This window comes from Tamandua tetradactyla, chromosome 6, assembly GCF_023851605.1.
Source record: "Tamandua tetradactyla isolate mTamTet1 chromosome 6, mTamTet1.pri, whole genome shotgun sequence".
Lineage (NCBI taxonomy): Eukaryota > Metazoa > Chordata > Mammalia > Pilosa > Myrmecophagidae > Tamandua > Tamandua tetradactyla.
In genome coordinates this window covers 131,880,397-131,902,191 of record NC_135332.1, presented here as the reverse complement: position 1 = coordinate 131,902,191, position 21,795 = coordinate 131,880,397, and the positions used below count along the sequence as shown (strand labels likewise).

The 21,795-nt window shown below is 31.5% G+C and overlaps 1 non-coding gene across 1 annotated transcript; it reads right to left on the bottom strand.

The window, feature by feature from the left end:
• Window positions 1–19,641: 19,641 nt before the first annotated feature.
• On the bottom strand, window positions 19,642–19,748 carry LOC143689170 (U6 spliceosomal RNA). The gene has a single exon (XR_013178633.1). It is a non-coding gene; the product is annotated as a U6 spliceosomal RNA (small nuclear RNA).
• Between the last annotated feature and the right edge of the window lie 2,047 nt (window positions 19,749–21,795).

Genomic DNA, 21,795 nt, shown 5'->3' with positions numbered 1-21,795 from the left:
TAATTTGAAAATATTCACAAAATATTAAGTACCTGTTAATTATCAAGCTGCAAAGAGTCTAATAACTCAAATTATCAGTAATTATTTGCCCTTATAAAATTCCTTTAAACATAGGCTTTCAGCAAGCTTTTCTTTGTTATTTCGCAAAGCTAGAGCCAGAATTACAGAGCAATTCTAACAGGATAAAGATTGTTTTCCTCTATCCAAAATAGATTCTATTAACGATAAGGAATAAATATGTGTTTTCCTAGTTATGATTCTAAATAAAATACACTGTATCAATGAACATTCAGTCTAATAATGATTGACTGAAATTTTCTAATCAGAAAATATTCAGAGATTTCTGAATATAATAGTTGAACTTCAAATATATAGTAGATAGAAAATGAAAAGTATTTATACAGTACATGTTTCTATTCTTGTCTTTGGTGTTTTATTAGCTTAATTGGGATGACAGTTTGTATGCAGATTGGCTTGGAGTTCATAGTAGGTTCGTAAAAAATATTAATATTCCAATAGCAATATCATCCATTGCAAATATCTTCCTGTTTTCTCTCTAAATCCTGCTCTCTATTTCACCTCAGGGTTACTTGTTTTCTCCACTTTCTCATCTCTCAGAAATGCATAGTTTCTGTTCAGACATAGTTTCTGTCTGAAAGGGCTGCACTATTGAGAATTTTCTTTATAAGGTTAGTAATGAGTGCCTAGTTGTTTCTCTATTTTAGTTGGTCTCTTTGACAGATTTGACACTTTCCATCATTAATCATAAAATTATTTAGTTCCCCCTTGCTTGACAACCACACCTGACTTTTTTCATATTTCCACTCCCTGGTCTCAGTAATCTTGGGAGCTTTTTCCTCTTCAGGTAGCTTATGTGTTAGCATCTCCCCACAATTGTCTTTTTGACCTTTTTTTAATCACTCTGTATATTAGCACTTTGAAATCCCCATATGTTGGCATGGTGTCAAATGCCAGCTGGTTGCCAATGACTTAAATCTACATCTATCTTTTCCTTATTTCTAGATACCAAAGCCTAAATGCTTCATAAAACACAGACAAAGATAAAAGACAACTTTTCACTATCAACATGGATCATTAGGAAAAATGAGGTATTAGTGTTAGTAGCTATCTATAAGTTTCTAAAGAAATTCAAAAATATATCTGAAGAAAGAAAACTAAAAAGCACACTGCAATTTAATATTGTATATCTGCAAGTTTGCATACCATTTTCTAATTTTCTTTAAGCTTTTCAGTAGTTATTTGTTCTTCCAAGGTAATTTACTTCTTTGGTGAGCAAAAAGGAGTCCCCACTTTAGATCTATTATTTTCTATTCCAAGAGCCTGTCTGGGATTTCTTTTACATTAGTAGATGCATCATTTTAAAGCATTCATTTATTATTACAATATTTATACATTCTATCTTCCTTATGCAATTTCTTAGCCTTTCCCTGCTTCAGTTATGTCATCTGTACAATAGGGATAATATCATTTACTTCATAGAGTTATGGTAAACATTAAACAAATTATTAGATGTAAAGTTACTGTATAGGAATTCACAGAGATTAACAAACTCTGCGGTTGCTGTTATCTTCCTAAAAGCCTCTAGCTTTCATTTCCACATAATTATTTTCATTGGCTATGGAATTTTAAGTTGGCAGATACTTTTTCAACTCAGTAGAGCAGCCCTTTCATTGATTTCTGGCTTCCGTCTTCCCTGTCTACAGTCAGCTAGCAATTGTATTGTTGAAACAATAGGTGCTGCATCAAATAAATTCAAGACAAACAGAAACGGAAAATAGCCAATAGGCCCTCCCAGGAAAGCATGGAGAACTAGTATGTGACTAGCAGCTGAACGTGGGTGGGAGGTGGTTTGCATATTCTGACAGCAGGTGCGTGCAAGGGACCTGATAAGAAGATCTGGTCCATAAAATCTCAAATTTACCAACCTCGGCTCTCTTCAAGGTGGCCCACAGGAGGAGTAATGGATGGGAATGGAATCAAAATTAAGTAAGTGAAGGACAAGAGAGAGAAAAATGCAGAAAGATGAAAGTATTAGAAAATCTCAGAAAGCAAATTGCCATATTTTTTAACAGTTCTAAAAATTACGGAAGCTCAATGCAATGAGAAAAAAATTATTGAATTTCACCTCAATTTAAAATTCAGCTTATTTAAATGTATGTTAAAGTAAGCAACATCAAATTAGCAAGGTATGATCCCATACAAGGTTTTCAGTACAAATTAAGAGGCAGAATAGCATCCTTATAGATTATGAAAGCATGCCATGAATAAGAAATTATAACTTTCTATTTCAAAATGAGTACAAAAATTACATAAGACAGAAAGAACAAAATAAATAAGGATTAGAAAAACTCAAAAGAACGGAGTAGAACTCAGAAAAATATATGTAAGTAGAGGGAAAGTTATTTCAGATAGCAAGCCTAAACCAGAAGGAACACAAAAGCAAATGAACTCGGAAGAAAAAAGTCTCAAGCAAAATAAAATATAAAAAAGAATAGAACTCAAAAAATAAAAACACATAAATGAAGAATGATAAAAATGATTCTAGGAAGTGACAAATGTTGGCTAGAATGTTGAAACATATGAGCGTTCGGAGTCCATCAAGAAAAAAAGCAAAGCTTTGAAACTATCTGAGATAGTCCTACAAAACAAAGAATAGTAGACTTAACAGTCAACACCAAAGCATATTCTGATCAACTTATGAGCATTTTTAAAAAATAATCCTTTAAGCCTCTAGGAAAAAAAAAACAAGGAACCTAAGTGGTTAGGGAAAGAATATTAGATTATCATCAGTTATTTTGACAATAATGTTCTACATGACAAAAAGGAATATTTAAGATATTAAAAGAAAGATAGCATAAGAAAGGAATTTTACATCCAACAAAACTTAAGTAAAAATGGAACAAACTTTTCAACTTCAAAGAGATATTGAAGAACTGAGACAGTTTCTACTGTGGGCCTTTCGCGTTCTTGCTCTCACAGCTGGGGAACAGTTTCCCTGCCCCTCTTGACCATCACCTTAGCCTCTAAATGCACTTCTTCACCCCTATTGATTAATTCAAAATAGCACAAAAGAATGGCAACTAACTTACAGTACAATTTCTATCTTCAAAGACCCTTCCTTAAACTGAGTTGAAATTCAGGTGACCCCTCCTGCTAGAAAAATTTTTTTTTAAAGTTTTGCATCCTCCCCCAACTTAGGAGATCGTTTGAACCTTCTCAAAGCCAGGCATTTTCAAAAAAAAAAAAGCTTTCTTCCATTATCCATTTTTCTTTTTAATATTTAAACAAATTTCCCTGATAATTTGCAAACTTCTTGAGATGAAAACCCAGAGCATCTATTTTAGTTCACTCTTTTCTAAAAGTGATCATTTAAGTCTTTGGATTTATCCATGAACTTTGGTTCAGTTCCTTCTCATAAAATGTGATATTAATTAATTATTCTATAAATAATTTCTAAGTATATTTTTATGCTTTTTATCCAATATAATGCCCCTATTTAATTTCTAGTTGTGTATTTTTGTCAGAAACTTGTTACTGATTTCTGCTTTCAACCCATAATGGTCTAAAATGCAGCTCAACTACATTTATTTATATATTAATGGTATTTACTTTAGGGAAAAATACGGTCAATTTCTATATATGGGTTTTATAAAATATTTCTTTGATGGTTTGGTTCAAAATTAAATACAGAATCATTAATTAAACAGTGATAATTAAATAATGTGACTTCGTCTGGTTTTACTTTGAGCGGTAGTGGTATTTAAAATCTTCAGCTTCTATATCTGCATGTTGGTCTTACACTCTTAAACACAATGAGAAAGTTATTTTTTGAGTTGCATTTTGTTTCTTTGTAGAAGTGTATGATATATTTGTCTTCTATTGTCGTTTTATGCTTTCATTATTTTCCTTGTTTCTTTGCCACTTTGTTAAAGCTGTTTTTACCATAATAAAAATTATGTACTTGTCTGACTTTATATTTATTCTGTTGTTTATACAGCTTTGCTGTTGCTGTTGTCTCTCATTTGATATAGTGGAAATTAGACAGATGTGATATTTATTGCATCCTACTAGAAGTCCTACATACTGTTTTATTTCTGTAATTATATGAAAGGAATACAAATTGCTTTTATTTGCACTTGTGGTCACATTTATGTGTATTATGCTTATCTACACTCAATGTTGTTAATGAATCTATTTCAACCTTTCCCTAGCAGGAAGAAGTTGACATGTTTCTTCCTTTACCTTTTTAGTACTTCCAAGTATAATAAAATTTAATATGAATTTATACTACACACTAACAAATATCTATTTTTCATTATATCTTCATTTTCATTTTATTATATGCTACCAAAAAGACATCTGGGTCTTCCACATTCAGCTTTGATATATAAAGACATTGCAAGTCATCACTCTTACACTTACAACAAAAAAACTGAACTGTGAAACAAAGACTTGCCTTGGACTCATCAGAAATTGAGGTCCTAGAACAAACAGTAACCCTGAAGTCTGGAGAGAAAGGTGAGTTTGCAGAATTAAAATTGAGTACACTTACATGCAGAAGAAGTGCTGGAGCTATAAACTGGTAGGAACACAAGGATGGTAGTTTTGATGACTTGCCAGAGGCTGAGTATTGGAGGAGTGTGAGGCTTAGAAATTCAAGGCCATGGATTCTTTTGCCTGAGGCACTAACAGCCAATTCCTGAGACTCCAGGGTTTCAAAGAGAGAAAGATTTTATTACTAGGTGCATAGTAGGAGAGCAGATGGCCTAGCAGCCCAAATCTGTCTCCCTGAAATGCAGTAATTTGGATAGTTTTATTGGAGAAAAGATGGGCAGGGTTTAGGATAATGAGCACTGCGCCCAGATGACATAGTTAAAGGTGATCTAATTATTGAGCAGGCACAGTTTGATTACATACTTAGTCACAGATTGTATGAAAGAAAATGGCAGAATGAGATATAGGTGATTTGTAGGTTAAAGTCTAAACTACTGTGCATGTCATGTGGGCCATTTTGGTTAGATCCAGTCTCAGTTATAAAGATTACTTTGGACTTGGGGTGGATTGGTTCTGGGCTGACCCAAGACCCTTCATTAACAAACACAGGGGCTGTCTTCAGTGATTACAGATTCCAAAGTTGAAAAACTGGATAAATGGGTACAAATGAAGGTTAATCACAAGGTTTTTATAACCACAGAGGCAGAGAATGAGGACTATACAATCACTATCCGTGATCAAGGCAGCTGGACTGGAATTTAGAGATTTCAGGAATTTCCCTTTGTCTACTCCTATATAACAGAAAGCAAAAAAAAAAAAAAAAAAGAAGAAGAAAATTGATATAACGATTCAGTAATCAAAATCATGCCTTAAATCCTGATTTCTCTGCTACAGTCTCAGGAAGCCCAGCATATTTTTGTAGGTTTTATATCCAGGAACCTCACCAGGTTTTCACAGTGAAGAACCAAGGAGACATCCTCTTGTTACTGGCAGCGAGAGAAGAAAAGTAATCAATTTGAAGTATTGCCACATTATTCTCAACAACAGAAACCTACTCTGGAGAAAAGACATTGTCTGCATCTTATTCATACCACAGGAAGGGAAATTTTTAAAATGCAGCTTCTTCTAGTTTTCCTGTCTCACCTGAAGGGGGAAAGGGACTTAGAAACACTTATGAAGGCAACATACCAAGGACACAGGACCCCTGGAAGGCTGAGATTCAATGTCAGATTATAGAACATTTCCCCTACCCCCCCCGCCCCCACTCTTGCAAGAGCTTCAAGATGCATACTCTGTCTTAAAAGAAGTCGTAGGGAAATCCAAAGACAGCAAGGGACACAAAAGTTAGGGCTCTATAAGAAATTATAGTCTATGTTACTTAACTACAGCAAACATTAAACACAAACCAACTCATAACCAGATTAACCTAAAGCCTTCCACTAAAGACCTGTTTACCTCAGTTCCTGTTACATGATACAAAGTATCCATATTTCAAGAATAACAAAAAATACAAGGTATGATAAAAGGCAAGGAAAAATACAGTATCAAGTGTCAAAGCAAGACAAAAATCTAGACTCAGATATGGCACAGATTTTGAATTTATCAGGTAGGGAATTTAAAATAACCATGATTAATAGGTTAATGATTACAATAGAAAAGTAGGTAACATGCAGGAACAGACAGGAAATGCAAGCAGACAGGTGGTAACTCTAAAAAAGAATCAAAAAGAAATGCTAGAATTCAAAAATACTCTAATAAAAATAATTCCTTTGATATACTCATCAGTAGAATTACCTGAGGAAAGAAATATTGAGCTAAAAGATCAGTCAATAGAAACTGCCTTAACTGAAATTCAGAGAAAAAAAACAAATTAAAAAAAGAACAGAAGGGAAAATCAAAGAACTGTAAGACAATTGCAAAAAAGTATAACTACACATAATTAGAACGCTAGAAAGAGAAAAAAATGAAATGGAAGAAAAATATTTGAAGTAAGATTGGCTGAGAAATTTCAAAAATAATAACTGGGATCCAACCAAAGACCCAGAAAGTACAGAGAAACCACACAGGATAAATATCAATAAATTGACACCTAGTCATATCATATTCAAAGTGAAAAAACCCAAGGACAAAGACAACATATCTAAAGAAGCCAGAGTGGAGGTTTCTGTGGCTCAGCAGGCGGAGCTCTTGCCTGTCATACTGGAGGTAGGAGTTCATTCCTGTGTGCCTCCTGCCCACATGCAAATTAAAAAAAAAAAAGCCAAAGGAGAGGAAGTGGGGCACCGCACCTGTAATAGACCAAAGATTAGAATGACATTGGACTTCTTATTGAAAATCACAGAAGAAAGAAGAGGATGAAGTGAAATATATAATAATGTTTTTAATGAAAAAACTCCCAACCTGGAACTTCCTATTAAATGAAATCATTTTTCAGACATGAGGAACAAATAAAAGCTTTCTTGGAAAAACAAAATCTGGGAGAATTCATTGCTGGCAGATCTAATCTTCCAGAAATGATAGAATCATTTATTCAGGAAGAAAGAAAAGGAGGTAGATCAAAACTGAGATATTCTTAAAGAAAGGAAGAGCAGTGAAGCAGGAATAAAATAAAATAAAATGTTTAGTTTTTTTTATTAATTAAAAAAAATTAACTAACACAACATTTAGAAATCGTTCCATTCTACATATACGATCAGTAATTCTTAATATCATCACATAGATGCATATTCATCATTTCTTAGTACATTTGTATCGATTTATAAAAAGAAATAGAAAGACAACAGAAAAAGAAATAAAACGATAATAGAGAGAAAAAAATTTAAAAAATAAAAAAATAATAATAATAAAAAAACTATACCTCAGATGCAGCTTCATTCGGTGTTTTAACATAATTACATTACAATTAGGTAGCATTGTGTTGTCCATTTCTGAGTTTTTGTATCCAATCTTGTTTTTTTATTCTTAATTAATATAATAAATAGATTACTGCTCATTCAAAGTAATTATAATATCAATATATTGGGTGACGATAGTACGCAGAAAAGTGAAATGAATGAGAGCAATGCAATAAGGGATGGGTAGGAAGAATTGGCAATATTCTATTATTAGAGGGACCTGCATTACCAATGAAGTGGTTTTAAGATATTATTTGAAAGGGGACTTAGATTGGTTGTAATTGTATTTTGCACATTCTAGGGTATCCACAAAAATTTTTCTTAAAGATTGTTATCAACATGCTGATAGAGGTGAGGAAATGAAACATTATGCACAATTAAAACCAGAGAAGGAAGAAAAAAGAAGAAGAAAACAAAGAACAAGTGAAACATAATAGAAAACAGTTACAAACATGGTTGATAATAACCCAAGTATATCAATAATCACTTTCAATAAGAATGGTCTAAACACAATAATTTGAAGATAGAGATTGTCAGTGTGGGATTTTAAAAAAAAGCAAGACTCCAATAAGTACTGTCTATTAGAAACCCATTTTATATATGAAGACTCTGATAGTTAAAGGATTGGAGGAAGATGTGTCATGCTATTACTAATTAAAATAAAGCTGAAGTGCTATCTAAATTTTGGACAAAGCAGACTTCAAAGCAAAGACAAGTTCCAGTGATGAAGAGTTATATTATCTAATGTTAAAGTGTGATATATTTTCCAAGAAAATGTCAGAGTCCTAAATGCGTAAGCACTGAACCAAAAAGTGTCAAATTATGTGATGCAAAAACTTATAGAACTGGAAGGAGAAATAGAAAAATCTACTATTACAATTAAAAACATCAACATACCATTGTTAGGAATAGAAAGATCAATCAGGCATAAATTCAGTGAACATACCATTGACCTGAACATCACTATCAATCAAATTGTTCTGATTAACATTTATAAAAAATTTTGTCAAAAAAACAGCAGAATACAGATTCTTCTCAAGCTTAAATGTACTATTAACCATGCTAAATTGTACTGTTGGCAATAAATCATGCTTTATCACATTTAAAAGAATAGAAATTATTTTCCAACCAAAATGAAATTAAATAGAAATCAGTAACATAAAGTTACATGAAAATCCCTAAAATTTGGAGATATTTGTGGGAGAAAACCCTACACTCCTAATTGACATATTGGTCAAAAAAAAACAAGTCTAAAGTGAAATTAAAAAATACTTTTAACTAAATGAAAATGAAAAGACAACATAAAATCTGGGGGATCAGTCAAATTTGTGCTTGAAGGGAAATTTAAAGCATTAAATGCATATATTAGAAAAGAAGAAAGGTCTAGAATCAATAACATCTAGCCCAATAACCAGAAAAAGTAATCTAAGCCTAAAGTAAGATGAGGAAAAGGTAAAAGGTATATTAAAATGTTGAGCAGAAATCAATGAAATTAAAAAAGAGAAAATCAACTAAACTGAAAGCTGATGTTTGAAAAGATTAATAAAATTGATAAATCTCTAGCCAGTCTAGAGAGAGAGAGAGAGAGAGATGGAAGGAAAAATTACTAATATCAGAAATGAAAGTGAGGTTATCACAACCCCTGGACTTTGAAGAGATAATAAAGAGTATGAACAACTCTATGCCTACAACTTTGATAATTTAGATAAAATGGACCGATATCTTAAAGACACAAACTGCCAAAATGTATAAATGGAGATAGAAAACTTGAATAGATCTACAGCTGTTGAAGAAAAATAATCAATAATCACTAACCTAAAAAGTCAGCAGGTCATATGGTTTCACCAATGAATTCTACAAATATTTAAGAACAAAACTATGCTAATTTTAGACCATTTCTTCCAGAAAATGCAAATGGACTGGACAATTCCTATTTATCACAGTTGTTAATCTAAGAGGCCAGCATTACTGTAATGCAAAAAATACAAAGACATTGCAAGAAAAGGAAAAAACAGACTAATACCATTCATGAATAAACAGATGCCAAAATCCTCAACAAAATATTAGCAAATAGAATCCAACAATGCATAAAATGAATTATGCACCATAACATATTGAGATAGAATCCTGGTATGAAACGCTATTTCAACATTCAAAAAATAAATTAATTTAATCTACCACATTGGCAAAATAAAGTAGACAATCCATGTGATCATATCAAATGATGCAGAAAAAGCATTTGATAAAATTCAGCCCCCATTCATTCTAAAAAGCAACCAACCAAACAAAAAAGCCTCAGCAAACTAGAAGTAGAAAGGAAATTCTTCGAACTGATAAAGAACACCTACAAAAACCCTACAGCTTACATCTTACTTAATAGTGAGAAACTGGTTGCTTTCTCCCTAAGATTCGGAAAAAGATAAGGATGTCCTCTCTCATTATTCAGCATCATACTGAAAGTCTTAGCTAGTTCTATTAAAACAATTTTTCTCAGAAGTTTAAAATATTCCTCTGAACAATCATATAATGAAAGTCATTTTTAGGCATATCAAGGTGAAACCTAATTTATTTATTTTACATGAGCAGAAAATATTTTCAAACAGATTAATATAAAAGGAATCTTCCTAAAATGTAAGTACATTGTATATCAATGGAAAATTAAACGTCATAGTTCAGAAATTTGCCAAGAATGTTTACCATTTGGGAGAACCATCACTATGGCATTGAATCATCAATAAACATGCCATGCATGACCCTGTCTTTGAAGCTGTTGCATTCATGATGATACTGGGTTGAGGTACAAGCATCTGGGTTTTTTGTATGTTCATATTATACTCTCAGTGGAGGAATTACATATTGAAATATATATATTGCCTTATTATAAATGACTCTCCATTTTTCCCTCTACTTTATAGAACAAAATATTTTGTTGATTTTTAAATGATACGTACGGTAGGAAATATTTTCTGAAGTTTCATTTACGGTGAGTTAAGGTAGGATTTACAAAAATATTTTATTGAAAAAAGAGAGATTGGCATTTGGTCTGATATGGTTGAGAACCAGTGAATTTAATGGTAGGCTAAGGAACTCATTGCAAATTGTTAACTCTCACAAAATTAGGAACCTATAAGTATATCTGCTAATTTAGTACACCTTCTTTGTGCAGGATTTTGTTCTGTTTTGCTTTGTTTTACATCTGGAATTTCACTTACCTCTTAAAACAACCGAATGAGATATTGGTTATTATCCCTCTTTTACAAAAGAATAAACTGAAGTTTAGCTGTTAACATGCTGATTTGGTGCAGTTTTTGAGTGGTGGTGCCTGGAGAAAGGATGAAGACATTTCTGACCCCAAAACCCAGGCTCACCCCTATCAAGAATAACCACTTATTGTATGTTGTTTTTATCAATAAAAATTTAAAAAAAAAGAATAACTGCTTGGACAAGGGAGAAATTCTGTTAGAGATTATATCAAGCAGAGACACAATGGAGGCCGAAATTCTTGCAACTACTTTGCCTTCATTTTAAATAGGATTGTTTTTTTCATTGCTGCAAATGCAGATACATGCAAGCTCTTCAAATTCAGAGAACAGCTTGTAGTACTGCCTGTCAGGCTTTTCACTTTCATATTTGGTTAACAGATTAATTAACTTATATTGTACAAACCTAATGTTAAATTTGGGGATACTAGATAACTATTAGCTTATTTTAAAAAGTCAAAGACACTTAAAAAAAAACCACTAAAACTGCCAAATAAATAAAATATTATTCCTATATATTCTGTTAAATAATTTAGCATAGCTAAGACATTGTACTTATAAGTTCAATGTGACATATTGATACTATAATCAGTATAATCCAGAGAATTATTTGATGTTTTGGTTTGTTTGCTATAATAAAAAATAAAAATTTATGTACAACAGAGAAAACATGCACTTTACTATTTATGAACCTTTATCTTGAAGCATTATAATTTTAGAATTCAGAAGGATTGAATAAGCAATGGGCTTTTTCATCATTTTATTCTAATTTGTTATTGTTTTAATGGAGACTTTTTTCAAAGCTGTAGGCCCAAATTGTGTTTACTTGACCAAAATAATTAGAAGGCTCAGTTTAACTAGTTTTAGTTTTACATTTTATTTATATAGCTTCATAGCACTTTTTTGACAATTGCTTAACACCTAATTATGAAAATTCTATCCCATCATCATACATAAATTTGCACAAATGCAGTACAAACTAAAGTAGAAACTTCAAAAATACCTTTTTATTTTCCATTTGGGAATTCAAACCAATTATTTTACATCCTAAAATGACATTTTCTAAAAATTACCGAGCCACACAGTCATGTTTTACATGATGGGTAAATCAATTTTGTAGTCTAAAGTGACTTTTCTTTAAACTAGATTCATATCTACACAACTTTTTCTAATGACTATCATCTATTTCATTTCAGAGAAGTTACTCCTGGAATCAAAAACATCTATTTTCTTCTATTTGGAGTAATATTGTCTCATTTTACTATACTTTGGGTGACAGGCAAAATTATGTATCTTGAGTCTAGTGTTCTAATGGATAACATTGGTAGGCGTGTGTTTGTAAAAGGTGTGTGTTTGTAAGAGGGTCTGCTGCTTAATAATATAATAATGGCTACTATATGTTAGTTGCTTTCTATAGGTCATGCACTGTGCTAAAGATTTCATGTAAATTATTTCATTCAACACCTACAGCACTATCACAAATTTGGTGTTAATATGCGCATTTCAAAGTACTTACCTAAGATTTAACACCAAATCAGTAATTGAATCAGAATCTGACATCTGCATTATCTCTGTTTTGTGGTTTTGTAACATATATATGTGTGTGTGTATACACACACACACACACACACATATAATAGAACATTGGCTCTTATGGTAGTTTTGTTCTACAAAGCCACCACAAATACTGAACTAGCAGATACTGAATCAGCTGTTGCTAGGGGAAATACTGGTTCCTGAGGGCCTCCGGGCACAGCATTTTCATCAACCCAGAAATTCATAATCTTGTTTTATGTGTATTTTTGTTTAAAAACACTTTACTTCATTTATATTGTTGATTCATAAGCATTGAACTCACTGCCAACAGCATTACAACTCATGCCTGAAAGTGACTTATCTAACATGCATATTTTCTCCGTAAGGCATATCACAGCCATTTTGTGATAAGGAACACTGAGGGCACTTCAGCACTGGCTTGAGACCATTTTAAACAGAGGAAATGGCAAAAAGCACAAAAATGCAAAAAATGTGGCTTTAAATATACTGCGATGGGAACATTTGTTTAAGTATGGGAACTGAAACAACAAAGCAGAGCATCATGTTATTTGACATCAGCTAGGAAACTGCGGGTTGGGTAACCTACGTTTTTCTCCACTGGGCACAGGTCCACAAATGCCTAGGAAAGCACTGAGTATTGATTTGGGGATCGCAAATCACACTGAGTGAGTAAACAAATTCTCAAATGTGGTATTATAGAATCTGCAAATAATGACATCAACTATACATATTGCACATAGGTATATATATATATATATATAATATATATGCACAGTTGATCATTCTTTGCAGATTTTCAGAAATATGTTCTTCCTCATATATATGATTTAACTACCACAGGTACAAAATAGATAAACAATAAAACATTATAAAAGCCTGTAAAAAAGGATGAATTAATTGCTGGTTTTCTTACTCTGGAAGGCTGAAACTGATGTTTACCGTTATCGACAAATTTATCCATGATCTGTGGTTTTTCGGTTGTTTATTTTAAATGATATCCATCCTTAAAATTCTGTGTATAAAGACTTTAACTTCAAAGGACATTTTAGGGTTTAAATTAGTAAGACGATCTTTTTTTAGTAGTGTCATATTTGCAAAATTTTTTAGTTTTGGCCTTTAATTTTAAAAGCTTTATTTTAAAGTGTTGCCTTTGAGTAAATTCTTGAATAAAAACACATTAAAAATTTTTAAAAACCTATAAGAAGTAGTTGCCAGTTTCTTTCTAATCTAGGAAAAATAAAGATTTTGCAGAGTAGGGCAGAAGCCTAGAACTCAACCAAAACATACCCACCCACAACGGTATATACTCTTTTATTCGTTTTTCTATTATAGAAATACATAAAATTCACTATTGTATTTTATAACATCGTAAAAATTTCTTCTTTACTTTTACCTATCAAATTACCCCAATTTGAAATTTATATAGTAACATATATGGTTCAAATTGCTATATATTGTTTTCTAAAAATAATTTATATACATAAGTCCTGATGTAATTTATTTCTAATAGAGTTGGAGAAATGAGAGTAGAATGAGTCCTAATATTTATGCTCATTTAAAATTCTGAACCACCTATAAATGCAGATTATTGAAAATTATAACAAGAAAATGTATTTCCACCCTAGAGTTATAAATACTTCTTGTTCAGACTAAATTAGTATTTTTTTCTTTATTGGTTTGACCTTGAAATTTTTAAATTCATACCTCTGTAATTAATTTTCTGTCATACTTCTGGAAATGACATGAAACAAAAAGCATTCTGGTCTTTGTAGCCTGAGTATGTAAAATGCTCTACTTCCATGCAATTGATACACATAGTATGAGCCACTTGATGAAAAGAGCTAAATTCATCTTCTGACAACATAAATATTTATTTTAAGTGATGATAGATATCTCAAAATGCTAAACTTCAGTACGTTTACCAAAATCACCTTCCAAATATATAATTACTTATTCAAAACTGTAATAATCTCAGAACGTTTTATCCCCAAAATATTCTGGCAAAATACAGAAAAATTGGCTGCCATTTTATCATCAATTACTGAGGATTATTTTGGATCTTCATATCATGTAAAATAAAAGTCATTGTCAATTATATGAACCGTCTGGAAAATGTCTCACTTATTTACTAAGAATCACAAAGGGAGCCCTCAGTATATCTTCATGGTAATTGAAATGCTTTCTACTTATTGCCAATTGGTTAACAACTTTGAGTACATTGTTAGAATTAATAGTATAATTAAAGCTATGTTATCGAGACCAGCTGCTTTGTCCATTCAATTTTCTTATACTGATGAGAAGAGGCAAAGGAACATTTGCATTATGTTTCAATATCATCTCTCTCTTTAGATTGCTGGCAAGTTTATCAAAGGCTGAATGTTTTTCTGTTCAATTCTGTGTGTCAAAATAGAAAATTGTCTTGAGAAATTATCAGATTTTGCCTTAAGACAACCTGGTGAAATGATGCACAAATTAAACTTCCAGAATCTGTAATGTGGTTCAAGAATAGGTCATATTAGTGGTTATACCGTCTACCTCTTCAGTTTCAGGTTTCACTAATTTTGTAGTTAGGTTGCAAACTTTCATAATAACTATTAAGATTTTTTTTTAAGTTTAAATTTCAGTGCCTTGACACAAAACCAGTGTGCTTCTGCATTAGAATTATCTTTCCCTTGGCTAGTTGTCTACCTTCAGTCATTAAGATTTCATTTTTGTCAGCATTCAGAGTGAAGGCAGGTATATCATTTCTACTATAAATTTTTCATCTGATATCAATTATAGGTAAAATGTAATATATGAACAACTTACTCTGAGGATTTGATTTACTATCTGAAGAAAGGAATAATCCCTTAAGAGGAAAGTAAGTATTGGCTTTTTAAATGTAATTTAATATAGAGACAGACCTGTATTTGCTAGAGAAGTACATGTGAAGCTCTCATAGTCGTGCAAATGTTCAATTATTTGAACTCAAGTATTATATAGAAGCCTTCAAAAATGTTGTCACAAAAATAAATTTAAAATTTAGTAATTAATCAGATGTTTTGAAAAAAATGGTAATTAGTAAAAATTTTCCTTCCTAAGAATTTTATTGTTTTTATTTCCTGAAGGAAAATTTAATAATTATATTACTCCACCACGCTTCAATTAACACTTACCATCCAACAAGCCTCATCAAACAGACGTATGAAAGGGGTGGGGGTGGGGGGGCAGAGAATGAAAGTAAAATAACTCATCGTGATAATGATTATGTTGATTATTTTTTCTTTCAAAAACTTTTGAGTAATTGAGTATTGAGTATTTTTAAAGCCCATACTTCATTTATCTTTAAATTGGAACTTGCCTCATGCCACATTAGTAGAGAGAAATCCTTGTTTTGCTGTTTATTAGGTGTGGGTAAATGCAAAAAAAAAAAATCACTCCTTTATGGTAACATCTAAAAATCTAGAACTTTTTCATTTGTATTCGGCAAAAATTACTTATTTGAAAATAATTTCTATTTTACCAAATCACATTCTATAGATCATATTTACTTTTATACAGATTTTAATGTGCTCTAATAATAAAAAAGGGAAGAACAAGATTGTAAAATTTTGATGTATCAATAAAATGATTGTCTCCTTCTAGTCTATCATGATAGTAATATAGTTGAAATATAAAATAGTATTTTTAAAGCCCTCAATTTCATTGATTAAATTCATCACTTAAATAGCAAATCCTTTCTTGACAAATCATAAAATATGACCCCAGTACAAATTTTTTTATATAACAAGCAGTTCAGAAGCTCATATACTTTAAAGTGTATGGATTAAGATTTGCTCTTCAATGAAATCATTTTGCTGCTAAGTTGTAAATGGTCTTCACAATCTAGAAAATATAAATATTATTTAAAATTATGTAACATTCGCTTTAGAATTCTCATAAGTATCTGCCTTCAGAACTGATTGATGATTCAAAATATTTTTCTAAAATATACCTCTATATGTTTAATAAAGTTCCTAACGTATAATTACTTAGTTTGTAAATTATTTGTGCTCATGTTTTAGGTATATTTTCAAGGATGCTTTTTTTTACATAATGCTATTGCCCTGATTATTTTCTGATGATGTATCCTATGCATAAATGTAAAGTTGTTCTCATATCATAAGATCTCATGTTGTAACAAATCAAGGATCTTAATTTTACAGTTATTTTTAGTTTTGTAGCAATTATAATGGAATTGTCAAAAAAATCTGGTAGTCATCTAGCAGCATAATTGTCCCAGTTAGTGATCCTGTGTTTTCCTTTGCTTCATCCACGTCTATATTTCATTTTCTATTCACTCTATATAAAATAAATTCAGTTTGCTGATTAATGAGCTCAGCTAGCTGCCTGCATGCAATTTTGTCCAATTTCTCCATCATGAGTACATTTATGTCTTGAATTTATATTTGTATGTCACTTTTCTTCAGAAGTTCATTTTATTTTTAATCTCATTTCTGTTTTGGCCTTCTATCCTTTGGCAATAACTTTAAAAATCTCAAGTTGTTATATCAAAGATGGAAACTAAGTTCTCTATTTTCTTACATTAAGTATTTTTCTGATTAAACCAAATAATGTGCAACATATAGGGTGCTCCAACAGTAGTGATCAAAATACTTATTCATATTAAAAAGAATGATATAGAAAATTTAAATCACTGTCACTGTTAGCTAAATGAAAACACATTTCAAAGATGAAGAATCTATCAAAATAAGGAAAACAGTCTATTGGTAGGATTTACAGACCCCAGTAACTTTGAGTCATGTCTATTTCATGCAAGCATATCAAAAAGCATTCTATTTCAACCTGGTAATTTTACTAATTTTTATTGTCTTCATCATTTATAACTAAATGTCATAAGAAACCATCTATTCCAAAAATTATATGACAAAGAGACTGCTTTGGTCATCCCATATTGAAAGTACCATAAGCTTGTCATATGCCATAATATATACTTAGTATTATTGGATGGGAGGAGCAATAATACCAAAAGTGGTCTCATTTTTACATTTGTGATCAAGTAAGTTTTAATGGACTGATAGAGACAAGAGAAAAGAGTGCAGACAATAATGTTGGTAGAATTATACATATTATGTTATGTTTATATTATATTGTTATGTTATGTAATATTATATTACAAATATATTATACTATATATGTATATTAACATAAACATCACAAATGTTTAATCTGACAAAACTAATTTGGAAGTAAAAAATTTTCTACCTATATTAAGGGGATCTAAGAAGGACAGCACTAATCTTAATTTAGAATTATGCATTTATACGCAATTTTACCAACTTGAATTGGCGTTTCTTTCTGTTTGTTTTTCCCTAAGTATTATCATCTAGAATTTATATAATTCCATCTATGTAAAAGGGATTCAATTGAAATGACATTATCTGACCTGAGCACTGTCTTATTACCATGTTTTCATATTAACTACATGCATCTTATTTTTTTTACTTTTCTGTCTGCTCCCTTTCTATAGTCTAAAATATTAGTATTTGTTAAAAATGTAGAACCAACTTCTCATGAGTCCTTTTTTACTTTTACTTGTTATTGCAAACAAAATGAGAAAAATACTTATTGATTAATATCTTTCTCTCGAATTGGCATTTTAGACATTTTTATAATGAAGTTATTAAACATTCCAAAGAAGTATACCACATTTGCTTACTCTTAACATGAAAAGCCTTCAGATATGACATGGATGAAGGTACAACATGTAAAAAGGCCTTTTTTATTCTTAACACGGCTGATCTGCAAATTACTCGCTGCCATGGCAGTGTAGGGAAGGCTTTTCCAGAATAAACAACTTTAACGTGAAAGAATAAGCTCATAGGATGTGCAATTGTATGAACTGATTCATTCCTAGATTAGAGTTGTACTGATATCTATAACTATTACTGAATTCAGTTCTCACTAACATGCTCTATTATCAACATTTACTAAAATATGCCAAGCAAAGAATGACTCCTGGTTATTTTATTTCATTCTTATAAGTGTTGAATGAACCTAAGCTGAATGAATGAAGGAAACATGTCTGACTTGTGTTTTATGTATCCCAGTACTTAGCATTGTGCCCAGTTCAGAGTAGGTACTGCGTGTGTTCAATAGCTTCTGAAGTTAGGATTGAAAGCTGTTAAGATTGCCAATAGTCAATCAAATCAGGATTCCTTGGTTGTAATCATCTTTGTCAATATTTTCCATTTTCTCATTATTTTCCTTCAATTTACATTTATGTTTTTCTTTACTTTCTTTCTTACATATTCTGAAGTTACGAAAGTTGGTTGGTAAAGTGTTCAAGATTGAAAAGGAAGTCATTCTGATTCTGGTTCTTTTCTATATCAATACCAGTTTAAAAAATTTACTTGGCATATCTCTTCAACTAAGAGTAATACATTGAATTTATAGCAAATGCTCAGGATTTTGTTCTATCATAAAGAAGAACAGCGTTTGAATCATATGATCTTAAAAACCTCACTGGTCTTCACACTGAAGCTCTATTGACATTAGACATGTATGCCATAGCAAATTTACTCGATTAAGGTTTGTTTTGAGAAGAGAGGATACTGCTTCTACCTACTTATGTTAGATGGCTTTGTCTCATGGACAGTAACCTCAATCTTGAGAAGGAGAAAATAAATTTGAGGTATATCTCCTATTTTCAAGGACTGAGAGAAAATGGCATTTTATTTGGTCTCTCATGTTAATTTTATTCCATATATGTGTGATAGCAAGACAACCACAATGCTATACACCACAAGATGTTTTATGCAAGGTCAAAGAGTGTTCATAAGAGGAGTTTTTGGCAACAACCCATAATAATTATTACAAAGTTCTGCAGATGTTGTTTTCCAGATGGTATACTTGAAATATGAAATATGTATGTAAAATATATTGTTTATAGGTGATCTTTGACATTTCATCACGTTGTATCTATCAGCAGGATGTTATAATGAAAGAAAAAGGTTAAAAAAAAAACAGAGCTTTTTTTTTAAGTGGGAATCAATAGAAAAGTATTGAAAAGATTGAAAATGTCCTGTGAGCAATTCTGTCATTCTGTTACACCTTGTATGAAACACTCTGTGCATTTTGATGCACTTCAGCATTTTCAATATACTCTTAGCTCCTTTTTATTAAGAAATAATAAAGACGAACAAGTAAAGTTATTATTTCTTTATTCATATATTGATAACATCTTTTTAAAATAATTCTTATTTTCTAAAATAATGATAATGAATGTGTTTTGAAGAAAATTTAAAAACGTACGTGGGTACCATTCTTAAGTGATGTTAAGTACAAAACCAAAGTATAAGTTTTCTGAAAAAAATTTATTTGCTAATTTTACATTAGTAATCCCTTATCCTTTAAGAATTTTTTGTTTTTATATAAAAAATATGGAATGTTTCACAATTTTGCATGTCATCCTTATGCAGAGGTCATGCTAATCTTCTCTGCATCATTCCAATTTTAGTATATGTGCTGATGAAGTGAGCAAAAGTAATTATTTTTTGACTTGCTTGAATAAGAAAAGTATATGTTGTCTATCACATATGTTGGGTTACTCCAAAACAGTTTGAGAAAACTAATGGGATTTTTAAAAATTATTTTGAAATGCCTTCAAATTTACAGGACAGTTACAAAAATAATACAAATCCCATACAGAAATCTTCAACTCCTTTTCCCCCCAAACACTCAGTTCTATCAATTTTAACATTTTGCCACAATTTGCCATTATCATTATATATATATTTATCCATCAATCCGTCAATCCATCTATCTATCTTTTTCTCTCTCTCGATCCATTTTCTGACACTTGAGGGTAGGTTGTATATATCATGCTCCTTGAACACTTAATGGTGCCATCTACATTTCCTAAGAACAAGTTTAAGCACTTTGTAACCACCTTAGAAGTAGTTATCAAGTTCAAGAAATTTAACATTGACATAAAGTTTACTGTCTATTTTTTTTTTCATATGCCCCAGTAATGTCCTTTAGGGTCTTTTCTCCACCCTTGATAAAGTCTATTCAGGATCACGTAATGCATTTAATTATCACTGTCCTTTCTGCTGCTCATTCATTTCTTTTTTTAATTGTGGGAATAAACATACTCAACATAAACTTTCACATCTCAACCACTCCCAAATTTATTATTCAGTGGGCTTACTCCTGTTTACAATGTAGCATTAGCCTCACCACATTCCATTACTGAAATTTTCCCATCTCCCCAAACAGAATCCTACACTCATTATGCATCAACTCTCCATTCCCCCTGCCTCCTACTCCTGAGAACCTATATTCTAATTTATGTCTCTATAAACTTGTATATGCCCAATATCTTCTTTGTTACATGGAGCTTAAATTTAACATCCTAAACTTATAGCACTCTTGTTTGCTTAGATATGAGACTTAACTTCAGTGGTATATACACACTATATTCCCATACACTTCTGTCTCTCCACCTTCAGGTAGTAGTTATCACAAACTGCATATTTCTACATTATGAGTCTACAACCAGAGACTTTTTCCTTTCAACTTATGCATTTGGCTTTAAGATCCTCTGGGAAGTAAAAAACTGGGGTTACAAACCAAAAATACAGTAGAACTGGCATTTATATTTACCCAAGTCATTACTCTTACTGGAGATTTGTATTTCTTTTTGCAGCCTCAACTTATTGTCTGTCATACTTTTCTTTCAAACTACCGAACCCTTTAGTATCTCTTGCAGGCCAGGCTATTGGTGACAAACTCCCACAGGTTTTGTTTATCAGAGAATGTCTTACTGCCTTCCTCATTGTTGAAAGAGAATGTTGTTGGATGTAGAATTCTTGGTTGGCAATTTTTTGCTTTCAGCAATTTAAATATGTCTTCTCCCTGTCTTCTTGCTTCTATTATCCAATAAGGAATTAGCACTTCATCTTATTGATGTTCGTTTGTATGTGGCATGTTGCTTCTCTCTTTTGGTTTTTAGAATTCTCTATCTTTGGCCATTCAGAAGTTTTATTATGCCTTATGCAGTGTGGGTATATTTGGGTTTATCCCATGTGGAGTTCAGTGAGTGTGCTGGATGTGTATATTGATGTCTCTCATTGTATTGGAAAGTTTTCAGCCATTATTTCTTTGAATATTCCCTCTGTTACTTTTCCTTCTGGAATTCCCACAATTCATATATTAGTATGCTTGATGATTTACCACAGGTTCTTCAAACTCTGTTCACTTTTTTTCATTCTTTTTCTTTTTTTGCTCCTCAAACTGAGTGATTTCAATTGTCTTTATCTTCAAGTTCACTGATTCTTTCTTCTGCCAGCTCCAATCTGCTGTTGATCCCCTCTACTGAATTTTTAATTTCTGCTGTGTTGGTCTTCAGTTCTGATTCCTTTTAATAATTTCCATTTATTTATTGCTATTTTCTTTGTGTTCACCTATCATTTTTAAAATTTCCTTTAGTTCTCTGTCCATGCTTTCTTTCCATTCTTTGATCATATTTAAGACATTTTTTTAAATGTCTGTAAGTCCCAGGTCTGGTCTTCCTCATTCGTGGTGTC